This window comes from Lissotriton vulgaris, chromosome 6 (assembly GCF_964263255.1).
Source record: "Lissotriton vulgaris chromosome 6, aLisVul1.2, whole genome shotgun sequence".
NCBI classification, from domain to species: Eukaryota; Metazoa; Chordata; class Amphibia; order Caudata; family Salamandridae; genus Lissotriton; species Lissotriton vulgaris.
Window position 1 is genome coordinate 666418635 of NC_141694.1, and position 10067 is coordinate 666428701.

The 10067-nt window shown below is 44.1% G+C and overlaps 1 pseudogene; it reads left to right on the forward strand.

Moving 5' to 3' along the window:
- The first annotated feature begins 1825 nt into the window (after positions 1-1825).
- LOC147707834 (putative protein ZBED10P) lies at positions 1826-2911 on the forward strand (annotated as a pseudogene).
- The last annotated feature ends 7156 nt before the right edge of the window (positions 2912-10067 follow it).

The window sequence follows — 10067 nt, forward strand, 5'->3', positions numbered from 1 at the left end:
TGAGGCACGCCATGAGCCGACAAAGGTAGCTAAGCCTAAAAGGAAGGTTCTCCCAAGGCTTCGACTTATGGGTGATGATGATTAACAAGAAGTGGTGTCTTGTGCTGCTGATGAATAGTCTGATGACGACCCAGTCATCACAGACGTCACTGCAGCCCCAGCGGGCATGCAGCAGACTAACATTGTCACCCTATCCTGAATGGCTGCTGAGCGGGATGACAATGTGGGCGGCGTGGCACTGGTACCACCACCAACGCAGTTAACTACAACACCAAAATGAACTACAGCTTCCATATTTTCTCGTCAGAAGGGCCGGCATGGACCTCCATCCAGCTCGACCTCCATTACCTCAAGTAGTGGTGGTGTAAGTCAACTACAGAAACAAATTCAGCCACGCCCATCCTCCACTTCATCTGGCATTGAAAGTCAAAGTAGCTCCTCCACCACCAGCAGACATCTCCAGTCCCCAGTTTGGGACTTCTTTACTGTTAGCAAAAAGGCGGAAAACATGGTCGTTTGTTCGATTTGTAAAGTATTAGTTAGTCGGGGTAAGCTTGGTTCCAACTATGGTGCCGGAGGCCAGAGAGGTCATCTCAAACGACACCACCATATCCAGTGGTATAGGCACCTAAGTGACATTGAGGAAGCCAAAACAAATCCAAATGTATCCCTTCATATTGCATCTGATGATGATGAGAGGCTGATCGTGCAGGAGGGAAGTGAAGAAGCAACAGCCATTTTTTCTGGTACACCCAGTACCCCTGGCAGTAGCACTGCAGTGGTAGCGCCCACACCCTCTACCCCTGCAACATGTATGAAGCACACTAAGAGTCTGGGACAGACACCAATGCCAAAAACTAAATCACTGAGCCAAACTGGTTTGAAGTCTGCATCATCATCATCGTCATCATCATCACGTAAAATGGTCCAGCCCACCATTACCAGCATGTTTTGGTCGGAACCGCCATTTGAACGCAACCACCCAACGGTGCATCTGTATAACGCCAAGCTGGCTAAAATGCTAGCGCTGGACCTTCTCCTTTTCTCTTTCGTGGAAGGGGTGGGTTTTCGTGAATTGGTGGCAACAGACTGCCCTAAATGGAAGGTTCCTAGCAGGTCCTATTTTGCATGGGTTGCTGTTCCAGCACTACATCAAGATGTGCTGGAGGTGATTGGCGCAGCTATTCTGAAGAGTGCTGTTCACACTATCCACATGACAACAGACATGTGGACCAGTTGCCAAGCCCTTGATTACATGTGCATCACTGCACATTGGGCCTCTTTTGCAGGAGTCGAAAAACAGTTAAAACACAAAGATGTTGACACGGAGGAAGTTTTTCAAGATACTCGCAAACATGCAACCGTAGGCATGTTTGGCATGGAGAAATCTCACACTGCAAGTAACCTTTTGGGGGAGTTTAACAGGAAGGTCACTGAATGGTTGCATCCAAGAAATCGCACAGTTGGTTATGTTTCCACGGATAATGGCAGTAATATAGTTAAGGCCATGGAGCACGGCGGCTATTTCAGAGTGCCGTATTTGGCGCACATTATTAACATCGTGGTGCAAGCCTTCATGAAAGCGGAAGCGCCAGTCGTCAAATTACTGACCATCTGCCGAAAAATCTGCACACATTTCAGCCATTCTTTTAAGGCCCGGAAGCAGCTGAGGAGCCTTCAATATGAACGTAAACTGCCAGTCAAAGGACTAATCCAGGAGGTAGCAACACGCTGGAACTCAACCTTTTACATACTTGAGCGTCTGTCTGAGCAGTGGGAGGTAATACATGAGTTGGTCTTTAAACTGGGTTCTACTCATAAAGACATGAGGCTAGAGTTGGAGGAATGGAAGCTAATTGCAAGCCTGACAGACATGCTTCGTCCTTTTGAGCTCTTCACGCGTGAAGTCAGCAGGGAGGACTGTTCTTTGAGCAAAGCTATCCCATTGTTGCGCATGCTAGAGCACCAACTGAAGGAGGTGTGTTCAACATTCCGACATGATGGTGAAAAGCGAGAAGCATATGATTTGGCGGAAAAGTTATTAAGGCGCCTACTTGACAATGAAAGGCTTAAAAAGATACATACAGAACAACATTACATTTGTGCCACTATTCTTGATCCACGGTACAAAAAGGCAGTGGCTAGCAAAGCATTCATTCCTTTTGATGAAGCAGATATTTCAAAGTACAAACATTTGCTAGCTGTGTCAGCTACTCGGTTCAAAAGAGAGCGGCAGAACCTTTAAGGAGGCAGCACAAGTACAACTGAATCAGCAGGCTATCCGGCATCAAGTTCCACTTGTCAATCCGTGGCCGAAGGGAGTCACTTTCCCTCACAGCCGTGAACGACACCAGCAACCATATCATCATCCTCACCTGCACCAGGCCGCAAACAAATACTGTCGGAAGGGGATTGGCTAACTCAGCAAGGGTTAGCTCGGTCCACAGATGGAAAGGTCGCAGATGGTACGCAAAGTGGATCAACACTGGAGAACCTTGAGTCGATGGTGCAGGCCTATCTGGATGACCCAACAGAGGTCTGTCATAATGAGAACACATTGGGATATTGGTATACGAAAAGCTCTGTATGGCGACTGATCACCAACCTGGCTCTAAATTATTTGTCTTGCCCACTCGCAAGCGTGTCTTCTGAACGTGTTTTCAGTGCTGCTGGTGCCATTGTTACTTCAAAAAAGACCCGCCTTTTGCCCAAAAACTTGGAGAGGTTAACAATAATCAAGATGAATCAGCACTTCATACCACCCGATTACAAAATACATGAATGCACGCAGGAAGAAGAGGACACCGACTTTGGTGACGCCGACGGAAGTTCTTCTCGGTCACCAGACCTACTCCAGTCTCAATTCGTAGACTTGGAGGACGAGCTCTGCTTCCCTGACAATGAGGCCTGAAAATTACTTCCTTTTTTTCTGTACTTATTCACTTTTATTCCTGTGTGTCTTTCTTTGTTTTGCTACTTTTACCACAACAAAACTCTAATCACCTAATCACAATAAGTCCATCATCTTATTTTCCTTATTGATTTGAAGGTGCCGCAGTCTGCATTCAGATGTTCACAAGTTCACAACTCAATCATGCTCCTCTATCCTCCTCCTCCAGACTCCCCCTATCCATTTCCCTCAAGGTAGATGGATGGATTATGGAGAAAAAACAAACTTTTTCTTCGTAGACGAGTCCCCTCAAGTGGGACTGAAATAACCGACTGACTGCATGCTTGCTGATTGTTGACAGACCTACTTCTGAAATTTAAAGGAGAGGCTGCCCTGTGGGCCCTCACTTTCCGAAGAAGATGCGGACAAAAAGTAGAACAGGCAATGAATAATGAGAAGATGGCATGTTGCAGTGGACAGCAATGGCTGTCTGTCTCTGTTGAAACCAATTGCTGTTTGTTTGTTGTGAACAGCGCAATTTGCCATGTTTTGAATATACCAGTATTGCAGCTTTTTGGGGGTTTCTTTGTAGGTGTTCCAGATTTGCGGTGCTGGGTTGGGGGGTCTGGGATCACTTCTGGCACAGTCTAATGTTGATTGCATTTGTTTTTCAGGAAATCCAAGGTGGAAAAGGGAGTCAGGGCCTCGCTGCACAGCGTATTTGGACTGAATTGAAGGTAGTAGGCCCATTTTTGCCTTTTGCCTGTTTGGGGGTGTTCTGCTTTTTTGCGGGTGGCTGCAGGGGTCTGGGGGCATAGCTCGGAAGGTCTAATATCGGAATCAAGTGTTTTGGGCCAAATCCATGGTGAAATAATTTTGGCGTTTTTGCTCAGTTGCCTGTGTTTGGGGTGCTGTTTGGGGGGGCTTCCAGGTTTTTGTGGGTGGGTTTTGGGGTCTGGGAGCACTGCTGGGTATGGATACTTTTGATTGCAAGAGGTTTGAAGCAAATCTATGGTGGCAAAGGGGAGTTAGGGCCTAGCTGCAGAGCGCGCGTGGAGTGATTTTGGAAATTTGCCTGAAAATTTCTAAGTCCCCATTTTTGTAGTTTTGCTTTTTGGCTGTTTGGGGGTCTTCTACTTCTTTCCGCCGGGGTTGACGGTTCTGGGGCCATTGCTGGGAATGTCTAATACCGGATAAAAGTGGTTTGGACAAAATCGGAGGTGAATTTCTTTATGCGTTTTTGCTGACTTCCTTGTCTTTGTCCGGGTGTTTGGGGGTGAGTTTTGGGGTCTGGGAGAACTGCTGGCACAGTCTAATGTTGATTGCATTTGTTTTTCAGGAAATCCATGGTGGAAAAGGGAGTCAGGGCCTAGCTGCACAGCGTATTTGGACTGAATTGAAGGTAGTAGGCCCATTTTTGCTTTTTGCCTGTTTGGGGGATGTTCTGCTTTTTTGTGGGTGGGTTGGCAGGTCTTGGGGCATTGCTAGGAAGGTCTAATACCGGATAAAAGTGGTTTGGAGAAAATCCATGCTGAAAAGCGTTTTGGCACTTTTTTAACTTAGGGCTCGTTAGGGTTAGCACTAGCAACAGGATTGCATGTGTTTCAGGGTGTTCTAGATTTTTGAAACTGAGTTCTGGGGTCTTAGAGCACTCGTGGGAATGTGTAATGTTGGTTGCAAGTGGTGTGAAGAAAATCCATGGTGGGAAAGGGGGGATTTGGCCTAGTTAAAGAACGCGTTTGCCACTATTCTTAACGTAGGGCTCGTTAGGGTTAGCAGTATTGTATTGCATGTGTTTGGGCAGGGGTTCTAGATTTTCTAGAGGTAGCAGCAGTATTCTAGAGGTAGCAGCAGTATTCTGCACGTTTTTGGGGGGGTAGTGTGGGGTGTTCTAGATTTTGGGGATTGTCATCTCTGAAAGTGACAGTATAATTTTTGCACTACACAGCGTGCCTTATATATTTTTTTCTCCGAGGTGTCTTTAACACTTACTGTTGTGTTTTTCTATCATCAATTACAGGCAGGCTTTTACCCTGTGCCATCAATGTATCACTCAGGCTTACAATTAGCGATCCGCAAATCCGCATCAGGCAGGCAGTGGACAGTGTGTCTGGTCACCAAGATTGATCGACGGAGCATCCAATGGAATGAAGGAGTACCGTGAATAAGAGAAATGGCTGGATGCATCAACTTCACAAATTCAACGGGACAACTTCAAAAAACAGTAACAGTATCCAAAATTCTCCTTATCTTTTAAATGATATTCTTGTGAACTTGAACTTACTTCTACGAGTGTGACTGTGCGTTTGTTTGATCTCTGCTTCAAATTCATCCCTCCAGCTATTTGATACGTCTTTGCTATGTTTAACCCTAATTTAATGTTCTAAGTGTTTATTCTTCCTGAGGGCAGAGAGGCAAGTGAAATTGCGTAATGACTGCAGCCCTGTAATGTCAACTTGTTTCTTTGTAGTTACTAGTAAGTTGCAGTAAGTAGTAGTACTACTTTTCAGTAACCTAACCATCCATTTAGTACTTCTGGCATGCAGTAGTGCACTTCCTTTATGTGCCTTTAAAGATTTATCAATATCTTCTAATCCAAAGATTTGTTTCTCTTCATTTGTTGTTTGACTGTCCATGCTGTGTTTTTTTCCTCTCTACCAAACATTCCCAAAAACCCCCATTCCCATCCAATTTTCAAACCCCTAACCCTCTTCCCCCGGGCTGTGTGGTATTTCATTGAGGTGTGACTAACAACAACAATAAATTCCACACACTTGCTGGGGAGGATAAGGTCAAAGCAACCAGAAGTTCATGTGCGCCATTGTGGATTGATAAGAACATCCTCCTCCTACACGACGTGAATAATCAAATGCTTAATGCTTACCTTACGTTGGCACTGCTTAGGCTACAATTTAGGGCACTGTTCTGTACCATACTATTTATTGTGCTGTTTCTAATGCTACGCTCAGGCCACTCAATGTTTAATTTCCTCTTTTTTTCATATGGTGATACTGCCAGGGTGTACCACTACTGCTACCAGCACAACAATGATATTGCATCTGTCGAGGATTCAAGTCAACAACCAACCTTAATCACCATTTGCAATGCAGCCAGCCCTGGGGCTACCCCGATCCTCAAACACAAATCACTGGTAAGATAAACATATTGGAGAGGTAGTAGAATAATGGGCTAGGAGGACTAAGTTGGGAGGAGAGCAGAGACTGACAGTACTACTAGTAAAGTACATAAAGTACAGTAGTAGGGCTACTAAATGTACTAACTCGGTTACTTGCATTTTGGTAGATTTCAGGACTAGATGTTTCATTCATGCTGGTAAGTTTGAAGAAAACAAACGTCCAGTAACCACCGCCAACCCCCACACAAAATAATATATTAACGTGTATACTGCGTTTTTGAAAGAAAAGTAATTATTAGAAAATATATATTCGTGTTGTTTTCAGCACAACAATAATAAAATAAATTACCCGAACTCACCCCCCCTCCCGAACCCAACCAATGTCAAAAAGTTCAAAAGTCCTCTTTCCCAAACACCCAATACCCACCCCCCAACAGTCTTTTAAAAAGGGGCAAGGGACAGTCACTTCCTCCGGTGGCGTAGTTTGGCAAGCTGTTGCTGCATGTCCCGCTGCTCTTTGCGGAGGTCCCGGAGCTGGCGCTAATGTTTTTGGGCCAACCGCTCCAGGTAGTCCACTCTTCTGCTTAGCCGGCGCACACGAACCATCCAGGATCTGGGGGGGCGCTGATGTTGTTGCTGCTGTGCGGCGGCGGCGGGAGGTTGTCGGGCCATGGCTCCGTTTCGCGGGAGGCTTCTGGCTGGTGGACCTGGGGACAGTGGAGGAGGATGTAGATGTTGATGTCTCCTCATGCTCCTGAGCCCACAACCACCGATACTCGGCACAAATAGCCTCCAGCTTACGGGCCCTGGCCCGGACAGCCATCTCCTTACGGGTGAGCTTTTTGAGAGTAGCATCTATGAATAAAGAAAGAAAAATACTGTAGCCAATAGTCTTTAACATAAAGTCAAAATAATTCAACGGAAGGTTGACACTCAGTAACACCATCAAGTAGCAAAAACAGTATAACATTTTGGCATGTATCTTTCCGCCGTCTTTGTAAGCATGTGACACTGTGAGTTTCAGGAATTTCACTAGCAGCACTATAGGTGGACTCACTACTACATAGAGAGTACTAAAAAAAGGCCTTTTTTACTTTTTTTCTCTTGTTTTGCAAAATAAATTACTGGTACGTGAACTTGTGGTAGCCGCCATAATGGCAGCTCACTCAGCTTTCACCCAAGAAAAACAGACACAGGCCAAGATGATGCAGACTCGCAGTACTTTAAGCAGTACATGCAAGTGGGGATAGGAATGTCTTACTTTTCTATAGGGGTGGCACTGCCACTGGCCATAATTCATCCACTCAGCGTCTGCTCTACTACATCATACACCTCTGCTATTGAAGAGCAGGATAAGAAGATAACATCCAGGCTTCCAAAGTACGTTTATGATTCTTCTTAATGTCTCAAATGTACCAAAATTTATTTTTGTCAACAAACAACTAACACCCTTTTCATAATATTTTGGAAACCGCCGTCTTCTTTCTTATGTTGAATTACATTCAACAAAACCATTCTTTAACTTTTCGTTCTTCACATCCCTAAACTACATCTGATATGACTTGGCTTGACAAAAAAATTTGCCAGCTGAGTTGAAGTGAAATAGAGGGGGCCATTGTTTACCAGAGAAGTACCGCCGCTAATGCTATTAAAAGTCAAGGTTGACTGTCTTCTCCGTGATAGCCCAAAAAGTAGTTCTAAATTAGTAAATGTTCTTGACAGTACAGAGTACTTATACTAGTGTACTGTGTACTACTGTACAGTACATCATACACTCCTTTGCGAGCCTACTCAAAAAATTTCAATAAGTAAGGAGTATAATAACTTACCACCGTCCGCCGCCGCTGAGTCTACCCCCCCAGCTCCTCCTGGTAGCATCCAGAGTGGACCCCTCCACACTGCTGGCCCCGGCACTGGTGGTCATCTGTGTCGCATCAGATGTTGTGACGTCTAGGAAAAACATGCCATATTTTCAGATGCCATACACAAACCCCTATTTTGTCTCGTAATGGAAGAAAATGTTACATAACACATTTTTTATTACTGGGATTGAAAAAAAGTAACGGTTTTGGGGAGGGTGTTAACCTTTTATATGCTTATTCCATTAAATGCTACACTTCTTCTTATGACAACTGATTAATGCTTGCTTAACGTGCCCCATTTTTATCATTACAGAAAGGAGATTCCATTGCCCTTCTGCCAGACGATTCACCAACTACTACTAAGTCATCACCAGCAGTACTTTAAGTACTTTAAAGAAGGTGGGGGCTCCCATACAGTTATTCTAATAATTTCATGTGACTGTTAACTATTATTAAGTTTGAGTCATACTAATTTAATTCATGGGAATGTTGTTTAAACTTTAACGTCATCTTCATCCATCAGAATACTACGCTATTAAAAATAAAGAAATAATGTTTTCATTTCTTAATTGAAAATAAAACTTTAAAACTAACAAACACGGTGCGGTTTTTGTTTATGAGTGAGTGAGTGAGTGAGTGAGCGGAAAGGTTTGAACTACTGCACTTGGCAGTCATGTTTCAGTGACTCAGATAGGCCGGTACTCGGAGGTAGTCTTCTTCTGTACTTCTGGGTCGTAAAATCATTGGTCAGACATTCTAGATAGTCGGTCAGGGGATTGGGGGTTCAACTTCTGTTCGGACTGAGGCATGTCGAAAGTCGAACTGCACCTATCATCAACAATGTCCTATTTATCTTGTCCATACTTCTTTGTGTGCAGAATAGTCCCTGAAACATTAGCGGTATGGGATGTGCTCCTCTCAAATCAAAAAGGCAACTGCTACCTTTTACTTGGTGTAAACAATGACATTTTGTTGTTGGAAATTGTCAAAGCACTTACATTAAGAAGACTGGAATAGACAGCAAGGGCAACCTAGAGGACTGCACTCAGTGCCTGAAGCTATTGCTGTATCAGAGTTTTGTTTCACACCGTTTGCCGAATGGGCAAGCTTAGCTACCTACACAGACCGACTCATAATTGTAAATAGTAGTAGCACAGAGAGTGATGGTAGAGGCAGGATAGGAATGTAGAAAGTAGTCTACATTAAACGAAGATCAAAGACTATTTTGTAAAACATAGAATTATTAGGAACCAGTTTATAATGAATAGGAGCTGTAAAAGTTAGGGAAGTATAAGTATTAATATAACAATAAAACAACTTACTGGGGCCAGCAGAAGAGCCTGCAAGGGACTGCTCCTGTCCAACTTCTGCCACCGGAGTCTCTGTCGCCACCGGCGCCTTGCCCCTGGGAGTTGCTGGTGATCATGAAATAAAGAAACACAACATGGATGATTGTGTTTTGGGAAATATTTGATTTCTTTGTACTCAATCTAAAATTATGTCGGGGAAACAAATTAACATCATTTGCATCTGATCTGGTCAACTAGGAGGATATTAGTAAAGTATTGGAGGATTCGCAGACCGTCTAATAGGAAAGTTATGTAATTCACTAACTACATCAACAACAAAAAGGTTCTACTACGACTGCCATCACTCAGCAGCACGAGACGTTGCGTGACAGACACAGTCCGTCATCATGACTGCAGACCACTTTCAAATGTCCTATAACAAGTAATAAATAATATACTCAACGTATCAATCCACCACTATCTCTTCAAAGTGGCAGCAGCAGGAGAACAAAGAAGGACTAGACTTGAGTCTACTGTCTCTAGCATTACGTAGTAATGCTCTCAAATGACTAAAAAGTTGCAAACAAGTAAGCATAGTAGCAACGTCAATAACCAGGCGAGCACCTGCAATGACAGAAGATATTTAAACATTAATTTCCTGCAATGTAATCTAATCAGCAGCATTCGTACTCTTCAGGAAAAAATAGATTAGCAATATAACAGAGCAGAAGGAAAAAAAGTAGTTATTAAATAGCTACTTACCAAGGCCAGGAATCTCCACACCTAGCAGGTCGATCATGTCATGCTCCTGGTCCTAGATGTCACTACACCGGTGCGTCACTTGGTGGTAGGTGCGCCGGACCCCAGACTCCTTATACGTGCGCCGGCAC